This window comes from Jaculus jaculus, chromosome 5 (assembly GCF_020740685.1).
Source record: "Jaculus jaculus isolate mJacJac1 chromosome 5, mJacJac1.mat.Y.cur, whole genome shotgun sequence".
In the NCBI taxonomy this organism is placed as follows: Eukaryota; Metazoa; Chordata; class Mammalia; order Rodentia; family Dipodidae; genus Jaculus; species Jaculus jaculus.
The window spans coordinates 144900559-144924765 of record NC_059106.1 but is presented as its reverse complement, the minus strand read 5'-3'; the positions used below and the strand labels follow the sequence as shown (position 1 = coordinate 144924765).

At 36.5% G+C, this 24207-nt stretch overlaps 1 pseudogene; it reads left to right on the top strand.

Moving 5' to 3' along the window:
- Positions 1-23795, top strand: part of LOC101614756 — a 61255-nt pseudogene extending 37460 nt beyond the window's left edge.
- Positions 23796-24207: the final 412 nt, after the last annotated feature.

Genomic DNA, 24207 nt, shown 5'->3' with positions numbered 1-24207 from the left:
AGAATGCACATTTATACTGCATGCAATGGGGCATGTCTGTAATCTCGGTGTACCTACAGTAAAGTATGTGGAACATAAAGACAGGCAAATCTCAAAAACTTCATGGACTACCTCATCTGTCTTTCATAGCAACAAACAATGAGTCCCGCCTCAAAACAAAGTGGGGTTGAGGACTTATACCCAAAGTTGTCCTATAACCACACATGTGCAAGTAAAGTGGGTTTACAAACACGTATATATATGCACATAGCAAAAAAAAAAAAAAAAACCAAAACAAAAAAAAAAAACATTCTGGTCTGGAAAGATGGCTCAGTGCTTAAAAATATTTGCTTGTAAAGCCTAATGGCTTGGTTTCAGTTTCCCAGTTTTCACAAAAAGCTAGATGATCAAGCTAGATGCTCAAAATGGTGCATGTGTCTGGAGTTTATTTGCAATGGCAAGAGAGTCACTTGCAGACCTGTACTCACTCTCTCTCTCTCTTTTTCCCTCTCTCTAATAATTAAATAAAAGGGTTTTAAAGATACATTGTATAATGAGAAATAGACAAAGCTATTTTTTAATGTTAGAGTTTGTCAGATTAGACACAGATCAGTATTTTAAGGAATGACTTATAGGTACATTATTTCCATTAGAGAGGATAATTTCTAAAAATGATTTTAAACATCACATAAAGATAGCAAAGCAAGACATTCCAAGTAATTAGAAAGCAGTTGTGAAAATTAGAAAGGAATATATCAGGTCATCAATGTGTCAGTGTCTTCTGCATAGAAGCAGATCCTGTAATGAAGAATCCTGTAATGTGATTTTTTTTTTTTTTAAGAAGCTCATAAAGTGTAAGTAGGGACCAAGGCCAGACTTAAGCAGAAAGGAAACACAACCATGATAATATATCAAATATTCTTGCTGAGGCCATCCTTAATATGTACTTCGACAGAATTCAGGAACATGATCTACTTCAACTGTGGGTGCTCATAACACTGCAACAAGAATTAGGGTGCTACATCCAATCTTATGCAAAAATTATCATTGGTGGTAGGAACTTATAAATCATGAGATAAAATAATCTAGTTAATTCAAATGTATCTCACCATTGAGTTGCAAGCATACAGAAAAGGGAAATCTTGTGTATTTCTCACTTTGTGGAGATGCTGTGACTAAAATCTAGCTGCAACATTTTTACTGTCTATATAGCAAAATCCACACTGTGTTTTTTAATTGTTAGTACACATAAAAGTGGGTTTTTTGGCTTTAGTTTTTCCTATGGCATGCCTCACAGTATCAAACAAATATATATATATATATATAATTAACATCTGAGGTTGAGAATATGGTACCTTAATAGAAGGAAAACAATTCTTATATCTCAGAAGTTGACAGAAACATGTAATGCATACAATAATAACTTTATTAAAAGCTTTTAAGCTGGGCGTGGTTGTGCACGCTTTTAATCCCAGCACTCGGGAGGCAGAGGTAGAAGGATCGCCATGAGTTCGAGGCCACCCTGAGACTACAGAGTTAATTCCAGGTCAGCCTGACCAGAGTGAGACCCTACCTCGAAAAACCAAAAAAAAAAAAAAAAAAAAAAAAAGCTTTTAGTCACAGTACTGGCTATACTACTTACTAATGCGTTATCACTAACAGAAGACTCACAAAGGCTATGCATATATAGCAATACCCTCATGGAAGACAGGTCTACATAGAATGAGGCATTGTTTGAGGACAGGTAAACAAAATTTGATACCTCTTCCAGTATGTTTTATAAAGCCAATGGCACTATGGAATAAAATGAAAATATTTTGATTCATGTTAGATTTTTAAATTTAATGTTAATCTAACTAAACAGAAGAAAGAACAAATAATATATAGTATTATTTATATGCCATGTAAAATTAATTATAGACCTTAATTCCAATGTACACGGCACTTTGGGAAACTTTGAGTTAAAGAGTAACAATTTTTCTTCTTTAACAAGAGAGGTGACCTCAGCCTTCAGTAAGTGCTTGGAAGAAACATTTAGCACAGCAAAATTGTAAGTGCTTCCCAGGAGAAAATGAACTGCCATTGATAGCAATGCCCTCTATAGAATAGGGACTTCAAAATATACTTTTACCTTAGTGAAAGAATGGAGATAGAACTGATTAACTCCAAACCAATCAAAAACCTGGCCCAAACACTAAGTGGGATAATCTCAAAGCTTTTTAAACAAAAGTAATCATGAATCTGTCCCACACTAATGACTTTTATCATAAGATTCTGAAATCTCTGTGCACTGTTAAAGGTGTTATTTCAAGATATAGGCTGTCCTTAGCAGCTATTATGCTATGTGCTTGCTTACACAATGAAACTGATGGAGAGTTCTATTCATGCTTTTCTAATGTTGTCTGCTATTGAATTATAGATGGTGTTAAAATGATTTTAAGACAAAATATCAACAGCCAAAAATATCATAAAGTTTTATAAATATGCTTGTGCAAGTCATTGATTTATTCATGTTCTGCTGTAATCTGGAAAACGGATCCCTAAGAAATAAATTGAATCAATTTAGTTCTCAAAGCCTTTGCCATCCAAAACTAAAATCATGTTATATTCAGAATATTCCAATAAAACTTAAGCACAAATTGTTTTCTTGTTTCATGTTAGTTAACAGTTTTGCCATACTTGTTCTCAGAAAATAACTCTGACACATGTAAACAAAACCATCACATGAAATATATGTGAATTTCAACCTAAGTTAATTTTTAAAAGAAAGGTATATACTTTTTAAAATATGTTTATTTATTTTAGAGAGAGAAAGAGGGAGAGAGAGGGAATGAACATGCCAGGGCCTTCAGCCATTGCAAGTGAATTCCAGATGCATGCACCACCCTGTGCATCTGGCTTATGTGAGTACTGGGATATCAAGCCTGGGTCCTTAGACTTCACAGGCAAGCACCTCAATTGCTAAGCCTTCTCTCCAACCCTGTGTTTGGTTTTAAATGATCATGTTGAATAGCACAGCTTACTTTTATCCTCAGTACAAGAAGAAAAAATGAAAATAAAGCTCAATATGAGAATGAACCAGGTGTTATCAATCGATGAAAATCCCATTAGCATTGTTTAGCTTCTCTGCTTTTCCATATGCATGCTCTGAATTGCAGGGTTCTTTTAGGTCTATTACCACAGAACAATACACTGTTTGAGAAAGGTCACCAGGTATTGTGAGCTTCTTGTAGATTATGCTGTCTTCATCTCCCATAGCAACATAGGAACACTAAGAATACAGAAGCTCACCGCCAAGGCTTCTGATTTTTACATGGGTGCTAGGGACTTGAACTCAAGTATCTGTGACTGTGTAGCAAGCACCTTATCCAATAAGCCCTATGTCCAGCCCTATATTTTAAGATTTGCTTAAAAGTTCTAAATTTCTATAATGCTTTCTTATACCTCCTAAGATTTGGTTCCCCCTCACTCCCATCCCTTCCTCTGCCATATTAATCTGCCTTCATCTCTGTTCACCCCTATAAAACTTTAGTACCCCCACTAGTTATTTATAGCTAGTGTTCCATTACTGATCTTTACTTCAGACCTCTTTTTACCCCTCTCATTATCCTTTCTCAGCTTGCTGATCTCTACAGGCACTCCAAGTTAGACACGAATATGGGATTCAAATTTAGGACTCCATATATGAGAGAGAAGTGGTGTTTTTATTTCGGAGCCTCTGTTTTCTGAGGATATTTTGAGTTCCATCTATTTACTTCCATATTTTGCAACTTGATTTTTCTTTACAGCTGAACAAAATTATACATGTGTATATAACGTTCTTACATCATCTATTCATCAGTTGGTGTACATCTATATATTGTGAACAGAGCAACAATGAGCGGGTGTGCAGATGTCTCTGTGGTAGATTAAGGACTCCTTTGGGATTTATACTGGGCCATTTGTGGATACATCCATGCACAATATATCTGGGTCATATGCTAACTTGTTGAGAAACCTCACACTAAATTTCACACTTGGTACACAAGTTTACATTGCAACCAACAATAAATAAGAGTCTTCTTTACCTATATCTTTGCCAGAATTTGTTATTATTTGGTTTCTTAGGGTAGCTATTCTGATAAGGGGAGTTGAATCTCAGTGTAGTTTCAGCTTGAATTTCTCTGATGGCTAAGAGGTTTGACACTTTTATAAGTATTCATTATACACTTCTATTTTTAAGGGCTCTGTGTTGAATTCCATAATCCACTTTTTGATTGGGATTGGGTTATTGGTTTACTTGATATTTAGCTTTTTGAGTTGTTTATATATGCTAGATACTAATTATTTGTCCACAATATACATGAAAAATATTTCCCTTTTAAAAATTTTTTCTGTTTATTTTTATCTACTGAAAGTGATGGAGAGAGAAAGAGAGAGAAAGAGGCAGATAGAGAATGGGTGCGCCACTGCCTCTGGACACTGCAAATGAACTCCAGATGCATGTGCCCCCTTGTGCATCTGGCTAATGTGGGTCCTGGAGAATCGAGCCTCGAACCAGGGTCCTCAGGCTTCATAGGCAAGCGCTTAACAGCTAAGCCATTTCTCCAGCCCTTTCTTCCATTATCTAGGCTGCTTATTCATTCGAAGGATGGTTTTCTTTTCTGTAGAGAAGGTTTAAAAAAAATCTGATGTCCCATTTGTTGATTGGTCTCATTTCCTGAGTGACCAGAATCCTATTCAGAAATTCATTTCTTGTATCCATATTTTGAAGTATACTTTCTACATTTTCCTTTGGTCAACTAAAGAGTGTTAGATTTTGTTAGGAACTTAATCCTCTTAGAGTTTCTTTTCGTACAGAGAGAGACAAAGATCTAATTTCATCCTTGCATATATAGAAATTGAGTTTTCCCAACATCATTTGTTGAAGATGCTTTCTTTTCTCAACTGTATGTTTTTGGTTTGGGCATTATTGTCAAAGACCAGTTGGCTATAGTGACCTCTATTCTTGCTTGGAGCCTCTATTATATTCCATGAGATTTATATAGTTTCATACATGTGCATACACAAGTTCATGCCAGCACTATACAGTGTTTCATTACTATGGCTGTGTAGTGTAACTTGCAATCAGGCATATTGACACCTTGATACCTCTAGCAATATTCTTTTTGTTCTGGGTTGCTTTAGCATTTTTTCTCTCTTTCTGTGTCTGTCTCTGTCTCTCTCTCTCTCTCATGTGTTCCCATGTGAATGGATATTTGATTGGAATAGCATTGAGTCTGTAGATTACTTTTGGTACATTGCCCATTTTTCTAATATTAATTCTTCCAGTCTATGAACATGAGATGTGTTTTCATCTTATAGTATCTTCCTCATTGTTTTATTTATTGGTTTAATTTTACAAGTCTTCTATTTTCTTGGTTAAGTTTACGTAAATATGTATTTTTGGACACTGTTGTGAATAGAATTTTTTTCCTGATTTCTTTTTCAGTATGTTTATCCTTGGACTATGAAAAGACTAATGAGTTTTGAAAGTTAACTTTGTATACTGACACTTTGCTGAAAAAAATAATTAATCAGGTCTAGGAGTTCAGTGGAGTATTTAGAATATATTCTAGTTGGAATTTTGTATTTTGCATGTAAGAAGTAAGGTCTTCTTTCTTTCCTACCTTTATTTATTTTATATCTTTCTCTTGTATTTTTACTGTATATTATCTTCATTAATTAGTAGTTTTTCTATAAACTGAGTAGCGTTCTGAAATACAATTATCAGTTTGTGAAGATTTATTTTGAAGACATTTTAATTAAAGTCAATTTATTAAAAAGTTTAAAGAAAATTTTAGTTAACTGATAAATATTTGTATTTTAAGAGATTTTTACTTTCAGTTTGTATGTTAAGAAAATTGTTACCCAGTGAAGGACTTTTTTTATTCATATAAGTATTCATGGCATTATTTTATTACTATTATAGTTTGTTTGTCTGTATAACCACTGCTCTACAATTTTTATTTCATTTTCTATTTTGTTTCTCTTGCTAAAAGTTTGCTAAGGTTGTCTTTTTTAAACAATCATGTTGTTCCTTTTAATTTTCAATATTTTTATTCTTAAAATTTCCATGACCACTGTTTTTTATTTTTTGGTATTTCCTTTATTATGCATGCATTGGACTCATTTTCTTCTTCTATTCCTAGCTTCTTTAAGTGAAATATGATTTTAACGTCTTCCACTTGTTAAATTACATTTTATGGTACATTAAGTGGTCTGCAAATGTAGGAAGTATTTCAGAACAAAAGCAGTACTAAAACATGTTGGCTATCTTAAACCTAAAGACAAAAAGAGAAACCCAGATTATTCCTTTAATGACAAAAACATCATGTACCTTCTTTTTTTTTTTTTTTTTTTGGTTTTTCAAGGTAGGGTCTCACTCTAGCCCAGGCTGATCTGGAATTCATTATGGAGTCTCAGGGTGGCCTCGAACTCATGGCTATACTCCTACCTCTGCCTCCCGAGTGCTGGGATTAAAGGCGTGCGCCACCACGACTGGCCCATGTACCTTCTTTTACCTACTATTAGTATGTTTACATTTCCCTCTGTTGTTGTTAAATTTACTCATCCTTTTACATAGTGCACAGACATATTCCAAGTACCTCAAACACTTGGAGATGAAGAACATCTTTCCATCTATAGGCCAAGAAACAGAGAGTTGAATGACTACTAGACTGGCATTTAGATATAGTGAGAAGAAACTGAAATCCCATCAAATTCCACAGAAAATTGTGAGTGCTACTTAGAGTTTTGATGATTCCATTTGGAACTGTGACCATCAGAATTGGGTTTAGCAACATCAGTGTTATGTATTGTGCATTAAGTAAGCATATTAAATTATTAATGGGCTTTTATCCTACTGTTCAAATGTAGTCAGATAAATAGACTTATATCAGTTGATTAACCTTTTTTGCAATTTGAGATTCAATTTGTCTTTCCTTTGATTTCAAAACATAAGAGCATGTTAAAATGTATTCTTAAATCTGTGTTGTATACTTATATTTAAAATTTTCACTTTTAGGGCTGGAGAGATGGCTTAGCGGTTAAGCGCTTGCCTGTGAAGCCTAAGGACCCCGGTTCGAGGCTCGGTTCCCCAGGTCCCACGTTAGCCAGATGCACAAGGGGGCGCACGCATCTGGAGTTCGTTTGCAGAGGCTGGAAGCCCTGGCGCGCCCATTCTCTCTCTCTCCCTCTATCTGTCTTTCTCTCTGTGTCTGTTGCTCTCAAATAAATAAATAAATAATTAAAAAAAAAATTTTCACTTTTATAAAGTTTTTGAATTCTTGAACAGAGTATGCATTTAAAACGGGAGAGGGGAAAAAAAGAAAACTTATTTTAGCCATCATGTTATAAGAAAACTATATTTCATACTGATGGATCATAACAGAAATACAGTTTCAAAATGATTTAAGAAAAACCCTAAGGCATGTTTGTTGTGATTAAAAGGACTAGGGAGTACAAAAATGGAACAAGGGTCATAAATGGTGGTTGATATACTTTTTGAGGCCAGAATTCCTCTGAGGTGTGTATCAGAATTTCTACACAGTAAGTTGAAAGTCAGAAAAACTTACTATCATGAAATGCTAAAAAAAATGGCTAAAAATTAGGAAAACCTTTATTTGAATGTGAAGTTCCTTTACTACCCATGATATTTTAGGTATTTAATTCTTGGGTATATAATTTACAAAGTTAAATAACCATCACATTTCTGAAAATGTTATTTGGAATTTTATATTTAAATTTACAAAATGAAAAATGTGTATTCAAACATTTTCAATATGATGGGAAGAGTGAAGTTGTTAAACATTAAATAGAATAGGACACTTAGGGCGTATCTCCATCAAGTTGCAAAACGTACAAAATGTGTAATCTCATGGGGGACATTTATAACAATGCGGCGCTTTTCATAGCATGGTAAACTGTGGCTTCATAGAAGTCTTGTCAATTTTTAGAGCAATGACACTTTTCTCAGCCTAGCTGGAGTACACTAGAATGGCTAAGGTTTGGGACAACTCAGTGATCACCAGAGCCAGTGCCAGCCAGGTGCAGTTGAGTTTGTGCTACATGCCACAGAGAAATTAAAGAGTTCCAACATCAGGGTGAGCTGAGCAAATGTATAAGAGTGTGAGTTCTGTCTAAGAGAGGGGCTGTTTAGTTTTTGTGTTTAAATCTGGAATATGAAGGTGGAAAGTCCTAAGAGTCATGTTGAGCATGTTTGAGATTTTGGATAACATCCAAAGAAGAGAAAGAAAAAAAAAAAAACAATAATTAAATAAAAGGAAAAGTTATACTTTTTAAGGTAGAACTCAGAAAACCAGGCAAGTTTCATGAAATTCTGTGAGCAGTTGTTGTAAAGGAGAGGCTTCCTGGGTGAGTGGTGCATTGTCTCATAAAAGGGATGACTCTTTCTCAACTCTTTAGCATACCTGTAGGTAAAGCTGTTCTCTTCATCAAGGGAGTGATTGTCAAGGTCCAATTCCTCTGGCTCCTTTCTAATATTTCTGACAAGAAAACAATACTTGTAGTCTTCAATGACCACCAACCTTAATGTATTGCATACCTATGCAACTCCTTATGAAAGACTGATGAAATTCCTTAGTAAAATTAAATTCTGTTATCAGGAAACTTTATTTGATGATAAACCAATCTACATATCTTGTATTTCTCTACTATGTTCTCAGTGCTGAAGACTGAACCCAAGGTTTCAAGGCTAGCCAAGTACTGCCCAACTGAGCTATAGCCCCAGACTCTCCTCCTCCTAAAAAGCTTAAGTATATAAAGTAAGAGAGAAGTCAAAAGTTATTATTCATCCTATTATATTCCTATATCCTCAGCTCAACAACATACTGGATTTGATTTTTTTTTTCTTCCATCATCTACTTCAGAATAAATCTTGTTTAATTTGTCATTGTCAGAAAGATTATGCAAACCTGGTATGGTGGTTTGATTCAGGTGTTCCCCATAAACTTAAGTGTTCTGAATGCTTGGATCCAAGCTGATGGAGATTTGGGAATTAATGCCCCCTGGAAGCAGTATATTGTTGGGGGTGAGCTTATGGGTATTATAGCCAGTGTTTGGCACACCCTCCCCTTGCTATTATCCACCTGCTGTTGGCCAGGGGGTAATGTCCACCCTCTGCTCATGCCATCAATGGCCCTGCCATCATGGAGTTTACCCCTCAAGCTTGTGAGCCAAAACCTCTTTTTTATTTCCACAAGCTGTTTTTTGTTGGGTGATTCCTACCAGCAATGCAAACCCTACAGCAACACCTGGGTATCTCACAAGTCACTGAAAAAAACAAAAAATGATTTATTCCTATGGATTTTTACATGAAGGGTCAATTGGTATGGATTGAGATTAGTGAGGGAAGCTATATGTACACTTCATGACCTTTCCATGTGTGTGTAGGTGTTAGTAGACATTAACAAGTCTCCATCTGAACAAACTGGTACTCAGAGGTATATTTATAATTATGTTCTTTGAGTCTTTCCCCCTTCATGAAAACAAAAGAACAAATGGCTATTTTACTCTGAATGTTTGTATTCTAAAACAGATACAATAGTACAAATATGTTTTTATTTTGAACCTGGGTTTTCTTTTTGAATGATCAACCCTTAAATAAAAGGAAAAGCTGATTTTGAGTTTGAGAGTGTGGACTTATGCCCAACTGTTGAAGAATGAATGTTATGAGTGTTTGACCCTTTTACTAAGGGTAGAATTTTTTTTTTTTCTCAATGACTCATTTAACATAATCCCCCAAACTTAAGAAAAAACTACATAGCAAACATGTTTACATGTTTTATGGTAGATACACCAAAAAGTGTCACATACACATTTGTAAAATTTTCTTTAAATTGTGAAATTATCAGTAGTGTACAAAATAAAAGTGTAAAAATAAATTTTCTATTTTAGGAGGGAACCATACACCAACTATGGTGATACATTCATTATATATTTGCTCAAAGTACTTTGCTCAACAAGCTTAGGATATTCAAAAATATTTTTATTTATTTAATTGTGTGTGTGTGTGTGTGTGTGTGTGTGTGTGTGTGTATGTGTCAGAGAAAGAAAGAGAGAGAGAATGGATGCACCAAGGATTGTTGCCACTACTGAACTCTAAAAAGATGTTCTACTTTGTGAGTCTGGTTTTATGTAGGTACTGAAGAATCAAACCCAGACTGGCAGGGTATGTAAGCAAGTGTGTTTAGCCTCTGAGCTATCTTTATAGCCCCAAATTAAGAAATTTACATAATGTACTTTTTATTATATACACAGTCAGTTTATATGCCAACAATTTTTTCCATCAGATTCTAATATACCTAAATCATTACTTACTCTTGCAAAGTATTGCAATTTTAGTTTACTTGCTAGATTAGAGTCATTATACAATTGGGATTGAGAGTAATTAGCAAAAAAATTCTGAAGGAATTACATGGAAGGCAATTTTGACCTTATTAAATCTGAATGCAAAACAAAAAAAAAATGCTAGAGTTAGTGTACCACATTTAAATAGCAAAATAACTAACCTAAATGTCAGTTTGAATGCTAACATGGTAGGCTCAAAATAGAAAATCTATGATTAAACAGTGCTGGCTGGAACCACACTTGCCTCAGGTATTTGTGTAATATAGGGCAATATAATCCTTGTCAGAAAAATGATACTCTATGGATAAGAAATATATCTTTGGAAGAATGAACTATACATTTCTTTACCTTTCAGAAAGAGAAATATTTTAAGAAATTTGACCTTAACTAAATTTTCATTGAAATTAGAAAACCATAAAAAACATATGAAGATGATATATTCAATAAGACTTCCCACACATAGCACTTATTCAAATGAGCATAAATCAAATGCTAAGAGGAAGATCAAACTCTTTAGTGATGAGCACGGCAGGTTGCTTATAAATTTAGAATCTATGTCAAATATGAAAGAAAAGAAAGACAATTTTACACGTAGTTAACTGAATGAGAAAGTGCGCTTCTGAGAAATGGTATTAACTGCAGGACAGTGGTTATCACATGAGAGACGAATCATTCAGAAGGCATAGGGTCTGTATTATACTGGTGCTAGTTCTCAAATACCAACTAAGAAGTAGAAATTGCATTTTCAGAACTCCCCAGAGTGTTGTTACTTCTATCACTTGGTTTAGGCTTCACTGACAGTGGACCTCTGCAGTTCTCTGTTTTATGAAAAGCTCAAAGAGGGTAATTGAGTACAAGCAAAGAAAAGAATTCACTTCAAGGTTATGTTCAAACTATTTGCCATTGAATCTACCAATGAGAAATGTGTTGGTTTCAAGCTAAGCAAATAAATGAGCTCTTTGAAGTGAATGGTAAAGGCACAGGGATTTTATAAAAGTATGGTTGATGCACACAGACAAGCAATGGAGACCGTTCTTTTAGCTTAAACAATATCTAGAGACAAAGTACTGCAGCAAGAATGAGAATTCAAGGGGAGTATATATTCAACCATTAATACTAATATTTAATGAATTATTATTGATCAATTCTTTATCTATATGAATCAGCTTGGAAAAGTTGTGTAAGATACCTTTGAAAAAGTGAACAGAAATGCAGTAAGCAGCTACCTTATTTAGTTACTGTCCTACAACAAATTCAATACTCTCATCTAGAGAAGAATCTGTCAATGTGAGTGTGTATGTGTGTGTGTGTGTGTGTGTGTGTGTGTGTGTGTGTGTGTGTGTTTGTATACAGAGAGAAAGGGAGAGAGAGAAGATGTAATTCTAAGTATTTTGTTTCATTTTAGGCATCAGACTTCTAAACTTCTAGCAAATTGTTAACATGACATTCAGGAAATTTTTCCTATGAACTAAAGTCAATTTCTCAATCAGCAAGCACAAATAGTTCATGTAACTTATTTTTTTTTATCATATTTGTCCATTCAGATAATTGAATATTGAAGGACCTATTTAGATAAACTTAAAATAATAGCAACAAATTGTAGTATGCTTTGTAGAGTATGGAATAAATACAATTGTGCCATTGGAAAAAACATAAGTAAAAACAGAAGTCCTTACATATTTAGAAGATAACAATCCAAATACAACTCACTCATATTTTATGTTTGGAGGAATGAGCATTTGTCCACAGTAGTAGTACAAACTCACACTTTACAAGTAAAAGATATGTGGAGCAATTATCGCAAGTCCTTATTAGTGGGTTCAAGTCAGATGGTGTGATTTTTTGTGTTCTGTTAATAATTTGAGCATATTCAAAAAACAGTGCCAAAGTGGGCAGTTTATCCATTACACCAAAATCCCTAGTGGTAAAGCCAGTATGAGTCAGATATTTTGATTGAATGTGAATGTCATAATAACTAAATAAAATTAAATGAACAAATACATAAATGTTCCTCATGTTTCATTCACTTCATAGTTCCTATTTATAATGTTTTTTTAAATTTTTTTAATTATTTATTTATTTGAGAGTGACAGACACAGAGAGAAAGACGGATAGAGGTAGAGAGAGAGAATGGGCGCACCAGGGCTTCCAGCCTCTGCAAACGAACTCAAGATGCATGCGCCCCCTTGTGCATCTGGCTAACGTGGGACCTGGGGAACCGAGCCTCGAACCAGGGTCCTTAGGCTTCACAGGCAAGCGCTTAACCACTAAGCCATCTCTCCAGCCCAATTATAATGTTTTTAACACTGATATCTTTATATAGATCTGTGATAACTCAGTGTGTGCACACACTATGCATTGTTTGTGCCACTCCATTTTGTAAGTTAATGCCATAATTAAACTTTCAGCGACAAAAGTTAAATTGTTTGTGGTGGTTTGATTTAGATGTCCCCCATAAACATATATGTTCTGAATATTTGCTCCCCAGGTGATGGCAATTTGAGAATCAGAATGTTGCTGAGGTGTGTTGTTTGGGACAGGCTTATAGGTGTGATAGCCAGCTTCTCCTTGTCAGTGTTTGTCCCACACTTCTGCTGCTGTTGTCCATCTGATGTTGGCCAGGAACTGATATACAGCACTTTCTCAAGTCATAATTTTCTCCAGCCATCATGGAGTTTCTCCTTGGGCCTGTAAGTCAAAATAAATCCTTATTTCCCATCAGCTGCTTTTGGTTGGGTGCTTTGTGGCAACAACATGAGGCTAACTGTAACAATGTTCAAACCATTTCAACTGAAAAAAAAAATTACATTCTCTCACATGGGGACTTTAATTTTATTGAGTTTATGCCAGAGGAATAAAACAGAGCTTATAACATTGGTATATCATATAATAGTAACAAACTTGCAGTGATATGGTATGCTAATTTCCATATTACTAGATATTGAAAGAATAAAATATAAGAATTAAATTTGAATTATTCCTTCATTTTTGTGGACAATGTTTATTTAATGTTTATCAAAGGATATTGCAAGAACTATTTGTTCACAGTTGGAAGGATTTCAGATGTAATTGAAGACATATTAGATTGTCATTAGAGAATTAACCTGTTTCATCTCATTACAGAAGGAAGCATAGACAAAGTGATAAGTTTAAGAACATCCTCTTAAAGTTAAATTTGTTATGGAGATAATAAGTGAAAAGAGAGACCTTGTTTCATTTGCATAGACTTTCAGCTTGGGTTATATTCCTTTGTAACTAAATGAAGTCAATAATACAAAGTGGTGCTTGTACCTAGTTTGTTACAGTGTCAAGAGGACCTAATGTACCCATTCTCCCTCTCTCTCGCTCTCTCTCTCTTTCTCTCTCTCTCTCTCTCTGTGTGTGTGTGTGTGTGTGTCTCTCTCCCTTCCTTCTTGAAAATAAATTCATACTTAACCCATGTACTTCATGTCTTAAAAAATGCAATAACTGGGCTGGAGAGATGGATTAGTGGTTAAGTGCTTGCCTGGGAAGCCTAAGGACCCCGGCTCAAGGCTCGATTCTTCAGGACCCATGTTAGCCAGATGCACAAGGGGGTTCACACATCTGGAGTTAGTTTGCAGTGGCTGGAGGCCCTGGTGCACCCACTCTCCTCTCTCTCTCTCTCTCTGCCACTTTCTCTCTCTGTCTGTTGCTCTCAAATAAATAAACTAAAATAAACAAAAAAAATTAAGAAAAGGAACACAAAACACTTCCAAATTATCTTATCAATATCCCATGTAACTTAAGGAATAAGATGAGATGGTAAGAATGGTATTTTTCTCTTTGTATTTTGTTTTTGTTGCTACATCTGTGAGGCAACACCTCATCATAGTTCTGTTAATGGTGTTGTAAAATATTTGTAATGATAACTGAAACAAAACTTTAAAACTTTATTAACTTCTATCAAAAATCACTGCTGGTTGTGCACCTGCAATTTATAATAATACTTATTCAATTCAAGAAATAAATACTATGTACAATAGGACAACTAATTCAACATAATATTTTACACTTCCATTAAAACATCAACCAAATGTAGCTGAAAGCATATAATTACAGTGCATTTTAACATTGAACAATAGGAGAACATTTGCTTAGAGTTAACATCAATTATGTAGGAATCACCTAGGTAGAAAACCCTCCCCAAATAAAGAATGGAATATAGAAAAGCTTTCTCTTAAATACCTGAAAAGGTCTAAAGTTAAATGTTTCTGATTTCCTTTATAAAATTTAAGTTATATATTTTACTTTTTGAGTATTTATCTGTGAGCAATATATATGCACGTGTGGATGTTATGCCCAGTTCTCGGCACCCCCAGTGACCACCAAGGAGAACCAAACACTTATGCAAGGGTGTCGCGAGCACTCTCAAAGATGATTGGTTGAGAGGATTCCGCCCACGAAGGTCAATAATACTCAGACGCTGGTGTACTCGCAAAGGAGTTTACTGGGATGAAAGTCACACACAAGCAAGTCCAAACTATCACAACTAATATTATAGCTAATATAATATATATCCAAATTATATTCATCACTACTAACACAAGAATATTTCTAATGAGTCTAACATGTATACAACCTGATATCGCGAGACTTGGTCTCAATGCGAGACTCGGTCTGTGAGATTTCTGATGTCACAACCTGGCGACGTGGGGTCCGTGCTCCGACTTTCTCTCGGTTCGCAGTTTTCAAGGCGAGTCTCAGTCGTCTCGGTCGTTCGGACAGCGTGTCGGGCAGATGAATTCGGATCAGTGATGCGTCTCGCGGAGGTCTCAGTCCGGACCGCTGAGCAGCCGTTCAGTCAGTCATAGTGTCGGGAGGACTGGGACAACGGCTGCTAAGCAGCTGGGTTTTTTGTATTTTCCACTACTTATCTAGGGTTGCACACACACCTTCTGGTAATCTCTTACTATGTCATTGTACTCAGCTTTTTCTTAGATTTTTGCTTACAAAGGTTGACTTTGCAATTTTACTCTCACACACAAAGAAAAACAAACTTATTTATCTAAACTGTCCCTGGACCATATGCTGGTCCTTACATGCTCATAACAAAGGGCAAGGAGCATTTTTCAATATTTGGGCTTAAGCTCGGTCCCTTGACTTCACCAACGCAGTAGGGTTTTTATACGGATTTGAACATAGAAAAGGGGGATGGGTACATGATTGATTGATTTAAACAATATTTTTCTGATTGGCTTGGGATTTCTGAGGGCAAGGTTGGGGAGAGGGCGGAGGTGGGAGCTAGGGGAACCCCAGGCAGATGAGGTAGTCTTCATTGTGATTGGCTGGGGAAGAAAGAGCAGAGAGGAAAGGCCTCAGGCATGTCCTGGGCATGTCTAGGCTAGGGGTGACTCCAGTCTTTGGTTGGGCACCTTCCCTAACCATATGTCAGGGCAGTTGCTTTCTGCCTAAATGGAAAACCTGAAAGTTAGGCCCAACCAGGGCAGCACCTTACTGAATCCCTTCATTGCGTTAATTTAGTTACTGGGTCTTTCAGTGGATACATGTGCACATGTGTATGTATATGTGTGGTGGCCAGAGGACAGCATAATTTCCTTGTATTCATCTCTTTTTGAGTCATGGTCTTTCATTGGCCTAAAACTCAACAACTGGACTACATTGACTGGCCAGTGAGCTCCAGTGCTTCTGCTGTTTCGGCCTCCCAGAGCTGGGCTTACAGGCACACAATGCCACAGCTGGGTGCATAATGAAGATTAAATATGTCTCCTCACACTTGCAAGGCAATCTCTTCTTTCACTAAGATACAACCCCAGACCCAGTGCTAAATTACATACATACTTTTCTTTAGAACAAAAATAATTCAATAAGGCTTGTTTCCCACAAAGATTGCAAAATCTGCCAAATAAAATAATAAAAATACATAATTTTTAGGATATATCAAATCTTAAATCAAGTTATAGTTCTTCCATGAAACAGTTTTTCAGCTATGTGTCACAATAAAGCTCATCTCATATTCCCTGTGTGGGCCTTATGGCCTCATTTGCTAACTGATAACATCTGGGTGGGTTGTATGAGGTGCATGTTAATACAAATTGTTATTTCAGAAGAAAGTCAATCATAATAAGAGGAAACAGGAAAACGCAGTTGAATCATGCATTTTTGTTTTTAAATTTTGTTTATTTTTATTTATTTGAGAGCAACAGATACAGAGAGAAAGCAGCAGAGAGACAGAGAATGGGCATGCCAGGCCTCCAGCCACTGCAAATGAACTCCATATGCATGCACCACCCTGCGCATCTGGCTTACGTGGGTCCTGGAGAATTGAGCCTTGAACCAGAATCCTTAGGCTTCCCAAGCAAGTGCTTAACTGCTAAGCCGTCTTTCCAGGCCCATGAATCATGAGTTTTTATTGAAAAGATCTCATTTCCAATGACGGGACAGGAAGCACTTGCAAGAGTGCTATCTAGTAACAAAATAAAATAAAATAAAGATTTTAATGCTGAAACCACAAACTCACTGGTTTCATACATTATGTGCTAGATATTACCTGTGAGTTTTTTCATTTAACATTGGATTACTGTAATGAATATCTGGCTTGTTATACAACAAAATAGGATTATATGAGAAAGATTAACACAAAACATTCTTAATATTATTAGAGTTTGTTAGTCTTATACTCTTTTTTTGGGAGGCTTAAGATAAAGAAATCTGTTAAAATTTCAAAAGTAGGGTTGTGTTTAGGCATGCCATAAGAAAGGAATTGAAGCTCTTATTTGAAATGAAGACTGTAAGGCAGGATCTGCACCTAGCCTGCAGTCTTCTTAAAAGGTATAGCAAGATTCAACTTTTGAATAAGTGAACAGTTCTTTTATTGTTATGACCCAACTTGCTCCTGAACTGAAGAATAATGGATGGATTTTATGTAGCTTAAACACATAACTGTCTTCAAACTCATACCAATGCAGCTTTGTTTATCCCACAATATTAAAAATGCACTCATAGTTTTTATTTTATGGAACATTGCATTCTGAACATAGTACTCGTGTTTCTCTTTCAGAAAGGGCACATGGTGTCAAGTGTTAGAAATAGAATGTTATTGAAGGAAGCAAAGGTTATGATGTCACATTAGCCAGTGTGGGTTTGTTGAACTGTTTAGCACTTTACACAGGAGAGGTGAGCTATGTTCACACTAAGTAGCATTATAGAATTCTGAATTCTCTTAAATGCAATTAATAAGGTAACAAAAATATTTTTTTTTTTGTTGAAGAGTAGTGATTGTTTTAAATATTGATATAATGAAAACAAAAAATTCATCTAATTTAATTGGGAATCAGTAAGTAATTAGAAAGCACATTCCTTACAATGCACCAAAGCTAACAAAATAATGTAATTGCTGTTAGGATTCTATAAACATTTTGTGTGGAGGAGTGTTACTGTGTATCTAATTACATTTGAAGATATCTTATTACATGCAACAGAGCTTCTGAATAATTAACTGTAATCAGATATGAAACTTTAATAATCGGGGTCAGGAGTTCCAATGTGGTTCACATTGTGCCTAGCATCTCAACCATTGGAAGATGCATCAACCAAAGTGGGCTTTCCATTTTACCCTTGAAATTAAAACATGTTTCCTTATGTGGGTTTCGATGGCTCATCAACCACAGCAGAACTCCCTTGTATTTAAAAAGTTAAGACGCATCAATCTAGGAGCACATCATGTCACGTTCACATTGTAATGTTGGCTGCTTGTGAAGAATGGTCAGTGTGCTCAAAAATGGAAGTGTGAAAGAATACTAGTTTACTTAAAAGCTAAACTGCTAGGCACTTTAAATTTGCATTAAATGATATGATATGTGAATTTTGTAAATAATGGATTTTGTATCACATTGCTATCTACAAACTGCAGGAAATACAAACAACTAAATCTATGTAGAAGTATCCAGATGCATATACACATTAATTTTGATTTATTTCTCACATATAACTAATTAATAATATGAGGATTGGCCACATAATTTAGTGATAAATCATTTGCCTACTATTGACAAGGCCTTGTGTTAGATACATGGCAAAATATAAATATCATTTTATAAAATATTTCAAATTAGCTTATGTATACATCGCTAAATCAATAAAGATTATAATTATTTATATTACTATATTTATATTGGAAACTGGGTAGCATGTGGACATTTCTAATACTATTGCTATGAGTATTAAAAAAATTTATATAACAATATTATGCTGGTATCTAGAAATGATAGACTCATTAATTACATATGAATAAGCTTATTGAGTGTGAGAAATATGTACTTAGTGACATTAATCTGAATTGGGTATATTAAAACAGTTATTTCATTAAGTCCTTTACATTATTTCCTTATACCACTAAAACTTTTTTTTTTGGAAGGGATTTATTTTTTATATTTATTTATTTATTTATTTATAGTTTTAATTTATTAGTTTTCTTTTCAGCAAATACAGGCAGTTTGGTACCATTGTTTAGGTTCATCTATGATCTACCCCCTCCCATTGGGCCCTCCTTGTTGATGTAAATGGGTCGTGCATTGTGGAGTTAGCCCACAGTTATTGGTAGGATAAATGTCTCTGCATATCATGACCCAACATGTGATTCTGACATTCTTTCCACCCCCTCTTCCACATAATTTCCCTGAGCCATGTTGGGTTCATTTTTGGTCTGCTTCAGTGCTGAGGTGTTGGGGGCCTCTGAGGCTCTGGCTCTCTGATTTGGTAGGAGTTGATTTTTCTCTGTGTTGGTCTCCTTCCCCTTTGTGCTGGTATCTGGTTCACATGAAAACATCACCCTTGCTTGTCTTGCCAATTGTCCTTAGTTTCAGTCGGGCCCCTATTGAGGTATGTTGGGGCAGCTCTAAAATTCTACTTCCTAAACGGCTGAACCTTCACTAGACCCTCACAGGAAACACCTGAACCACAAGACACTGGAGAGGGTAGGATCAAGACTAACCTAAATCTTCTCCATCTTCCCTCCCTCCCTCTCCCCTCTATCTCTCTCCCCTCTAACTTTTGTATATTAGATATGTTTTTCCTCAATTTCTTAGTGGGCACTGACCTGTATGTAACCCCCCACTTCCAGCTTGGGGCTACCATCCACAATGAGCTTTTGATCAGAGAACCCTACATGGTTTCCCAAAACAATGACAGACTTCTGTCAGAGTACTTGATGACCCACCAAAGGCCACTGGTAAGACCCTATTGCTGAAGACTCCATATGCAGCTGACAGGTAAAATGGAATGGCATGGCTGGAAGCCAGGAGAGTCAGTCCCCAGATAGTCAGCGTGTCTAGTGCCAGAAGGTGCTACATGGGCAACTGGGGGAAATGACCAATATCTGTTCAAGCAACTCATTGTCTAACCTAATTAGCAACAAATAACCTGATGTGATGCCCACACAAGTGCAATAGTGGCACACAGCCATGGTGGGGAACCAACTGCTATTGATTTGGCTAACTGATCCCCTCAGTGGTATGGGACCCATAGCTGGAGCTGGGAAACAAGTCAGAACCATACCCAAACATAAGCCCACTCTCCAATATTAAGCTACCATCAATCATGGGGTACAAGAGGGCCTACACCTATCAAACTCTCTATCACAAAAGTAAGTGTTATCTCAATTTTCCGGGTGCTAACTTACTCTCCGTTGGAGAATCTGCTTCTCTTTATACCACTAAAACTTGCATGCACATTTGGAATTTTCTGTATTCTACCAGCCACTTCCCTTACTAGGGTATAGCTAGATTTGAAGCCACCAGCACCATCAATTTGCATTCAAAGCCTGTCTTAATTACTTTATCCAAAGCTCTAGGCCAAAGTTTATGCCCACATCCTTTAAGTTGCAATGCCTACTCAAACTGAGCCCCACATGTCAAATCCACCTCGGGGTATTGGGTAGAGACCAACATGCTTGAAAAACTTTTGACAGTCACAGAGGACAGTTTTGGGCCAAACAGAACTACTTTCCAACCTTGTTTTTCTTCTTAACTTCTAGAACTCTTAACTAAGGCACTAAGGACATATGTCAATGACCAATGGTACTTGCTTGCCAAGTCTAGATTCAATTTCCCAGCCACCCATGTTGAGTTGACTAGAAATTCCTTTATACTAGCAAGAGACCCTACCCCTTTCTTACAGACTTGTATAAATAATTAAATAATTTTAACAAGTCAAAGAATCCCAAACAGATTTTTCTTATAATTTCTTCAAATTGTTTTCCACACATCCGAATAGCCCATTCCTTGTGTCTTCCTTGTATTATCTATTACTTATTAAAAATAAATAAGAGCAAACCTGATGTTGCTTTAACATATTTAGTAATAGATGTTTCACTTATTTTTAATAAGTCTATTTCCACTATTCTCTACATGTTGAAATTGTTACTCGTTTAGCCATCATAGTTACAGCAGATGCTTCCTGGTTCTTTGTCCTGCTGAAAATACTGAATGTAAAATATTTCTTAAATTATTTACTGTGCATGAATAATGGCTAGAGGCAGGATACTTCTGCTGTTGATTGAAAGCAGATTAATTGGCTAATTTTAATGGTAAATGAGTATAATATATTGAAGGCACACCAGGCTGAGCAAAATAAAGACAGCTTAAACTGGACTGCTTATATTCTATAAAACTGAAATTGAATTCTTTTGTTTTTTTTTTCCTTGTATGAATATGGTATGTGAGTATTTAACATCTTTGAGTTCTATTTTTTAAATTTTTTTGTTTTTATTTATTTATTTATTTATTTGACAGCAACAGACAGAGAAAGAGGAAGATAGAGAGAATAGGCACGCCAGAGCCTCCAGCCACTGCAAACCAACTCCAGACACATGCGCCCCCTTGTGCATCTGGCTAACATGGGTCATGGGGAAATGAGCCTCGAACCGGGATCCTTAGGCTTTACAGGCAAGTGTTTAACCACTTAGCCATCTCTCCAGCCCAGAGTTCTATTTCAAATATCAAGTATTCTAAAGTGAATATTTTCCATGTTTTAATATTTCAGACAAGTGCCACACCACTGCCAAAGTTAATACCAAAAGTTTTTCTCTTCCAAGTTCAGTTCCTGATTATAATTAGCACCTTAAAAGCTGAATTTTTCCATTGTGTGAATAATGTTTTGCCTTTCCAGATACAAACTGAGAATATCCCATCAACATAATAGTTACCTAATAATATAGAATCAACTGGAAGCATATGCCATTTCTGTAACCATAATTTAAGGGTGCCTGTATATCTTAGGAGCACCACCTCCATCCTTCTTAACTGATTCATAAATTTGCTGTGCTTAATTATGTTGGAGGCCATGGTTTATGACCTCTTCACAGTAATGTGGTTCTCCAAGCATTAATTTGCATCTAAACTTATGTCTTTAGATATATCTCTGTACTTTTGTAACTGTGAACTTATTTTTTCACCTTTTAGTAATTTAGGTTAATAAATTAATGTCAACAACTAAAAAACATTTTACCTTTTTTCAGTATTATTATCAATATAAACTTACTTGATATTATTAATGATAACAAGCCCATTAGACACTACCATGGTATCAGAAGCACATTGTAGGATTAGTTTTAAAATGAAAAGGACTTAGGAATCATCACCCATGACAGGCATGGTGGCACATGCCTTTAATCCTAGCACTTAGGAGGCTGAGGTGGGAGTCTCATGTGAGTTTGAGGCTGCCTGAGACTACATAGCAAAATCCAGGTCAGCTTCAGCTAGAAAGAGGTCTTACCTCAAAGAAAGAAAGAAAAAGAAAAAAGAAAGAAAGAAAGAGAGAGAGGGAGGGAGGGAGGAAGGGAGGAAGGGAGGAAGGAAGGAAGGGAGGAAGGAAGAAAGAAAAAAGAGAGAGATATCCTTACATGAAAATATCAAGCAAATGACAAATAACTTCTTGGACCTATCAAAAGTCACAGGATAAGATATCACCAGAAATAGAAAAGGGCAAGGAAAGGGAAGGAATGCAGAGAAGAAACTCCAAGGCAGGGTGGGGAGGGGCAGTAGGAGCTAGAGAGATCTGTGTTGGTATAAGCAATAAAAGAGTAATGATAATGAGAGTGTAAGGCAGCAGAGAGATGTAACATAATCACTCTTACTCTTTCATAGGATTTAACTTTAGGAACTATAGATTCTGTCTGTGAAGAGCTGAAGATGATGTCTTGTTAGAAGAAGGAGAAGAAGGAGAAGGAGAAGGAAGGAGGAGGAGGAGGCAGCGGCTGGTGGCGGCGGCAGAGGAGGAGGAGAGCTTCTACTGTGAAGTTCCCAAGGCTTCTTTCTTACAAAAGGCTGATTCAGTAGACATTAAATCAGAGCCTGATCCTACCTTCTAGAATGTCTGTCTTAAAAAGACAAGAAAAAGACGCTCTTCCTGTTTTCCGTGCATCTTTTACCGCGGGCCTCGAAGAGGGCATCTACCAGCCGTTTGGATGCTCTCCCAAGAGTCACGTGTCCGAACCATGCAGATGCAGTTTTAGTAGAGGACTACACAGCTGGTGACGTGATCTGTCCTGAGTGGGGCCTGGTCGTAGGTGAACGGCTCATCGATGTGGGATCTGAATGGAGAACCTTCAGCAATGACAAAGCAACAAAAGATCCATCTGGAGTTGGAGATTCTCAGAGCCCTCTGCTAAGTGAGGGAGACTTGTCTACCATAATTGGCAAGGGCACAGGAGCTGCAAGTTTTGAAGAGTTTGGCAATTCTAAGTATCAGAATCGAAGGGCAATGAGTAGCTCCAACCGAGCGACGATGAACGCCTTCAAGGAGATCACTACCATGCCGGACAGAATCAACCTCTCCCGGAATATAGTCCAGCGAACAAATAATTTATTTAAGCAAGTGTGTGAGCAGAAGAGCATAAAGGGAAGAGCTAATGATGCTATTGCTTCTGCCTGTCTGTATATTGCCTGTAGGCAAGAAGGGGTTACTAGGATATTTAAAGAAATATGTGCTGTATCCCGGATTTCTAAGAAAGAAATTGGTCGAAGTCTTAAACTTATTCTGAAAGCTTCAGAAACGAGTGTGGATTTAATTACAAGTGGGGACTTCATGCCCAGGTTCTGTTCCAACCTCCGTCTTCCTAAGCAAGTGCAGACAGCGGCCACCCACATCGCCCGCAAGGCTGTGGAGCTGGACTTGGTTCCTGGGAGCAGCCCCGACATGGCCTCACAGGCGTCCGCCGAGAAGAGGACCCAGAAAGGCACTGGCGACATTGCTGGCGTTGCTGATGTTACAATCGACAGTCCTACAGACTCATCTATCCCCGAGCCCCAGAACTGTTTCCTTCAGACTTCAAGTTTGACACCCCAGTGGACAAACTACCAAAGCTACAAACGGAGGCAGCCGACGTCACATTCTTCCATGCGTGGGACTTTGCCTGTTGCACACAGCCTGTACAGAGCGCTGGGTGGTAGAACCTTGATGAAGAACACGAGAGATGGTGCGCGTTCCAGGGCTAAATACTATTGCTTATCATTCTGTATGCATATAGTAGTGGAACATATTCAATCATTTAACTTTCTTACAGAATTTGCTTTCTTTTTCTTTTTTTGTTTTATAGTGATCTAGGAAACTGCATTTTGGAAGATATTTGAAATTATGTAATTCTCAAATAAAGCATTTTTTAAAACTAAAACAAAAAAAAAAAAGGAAAGGAAAGAAAAAAACAGCTACTAAGGAAGATTTGAGACGCTTTTGAAAGATAAATTCACTCCTATAGTGATAGCATTTCCCCTTTGCTGTCCAGAAAAAAATAACTGATATTAAAAAGAGCTGGAAGTAGATTAGCAGTTAAAGGCTTGCGAATCCTCATAGTCCAGGTTTAAT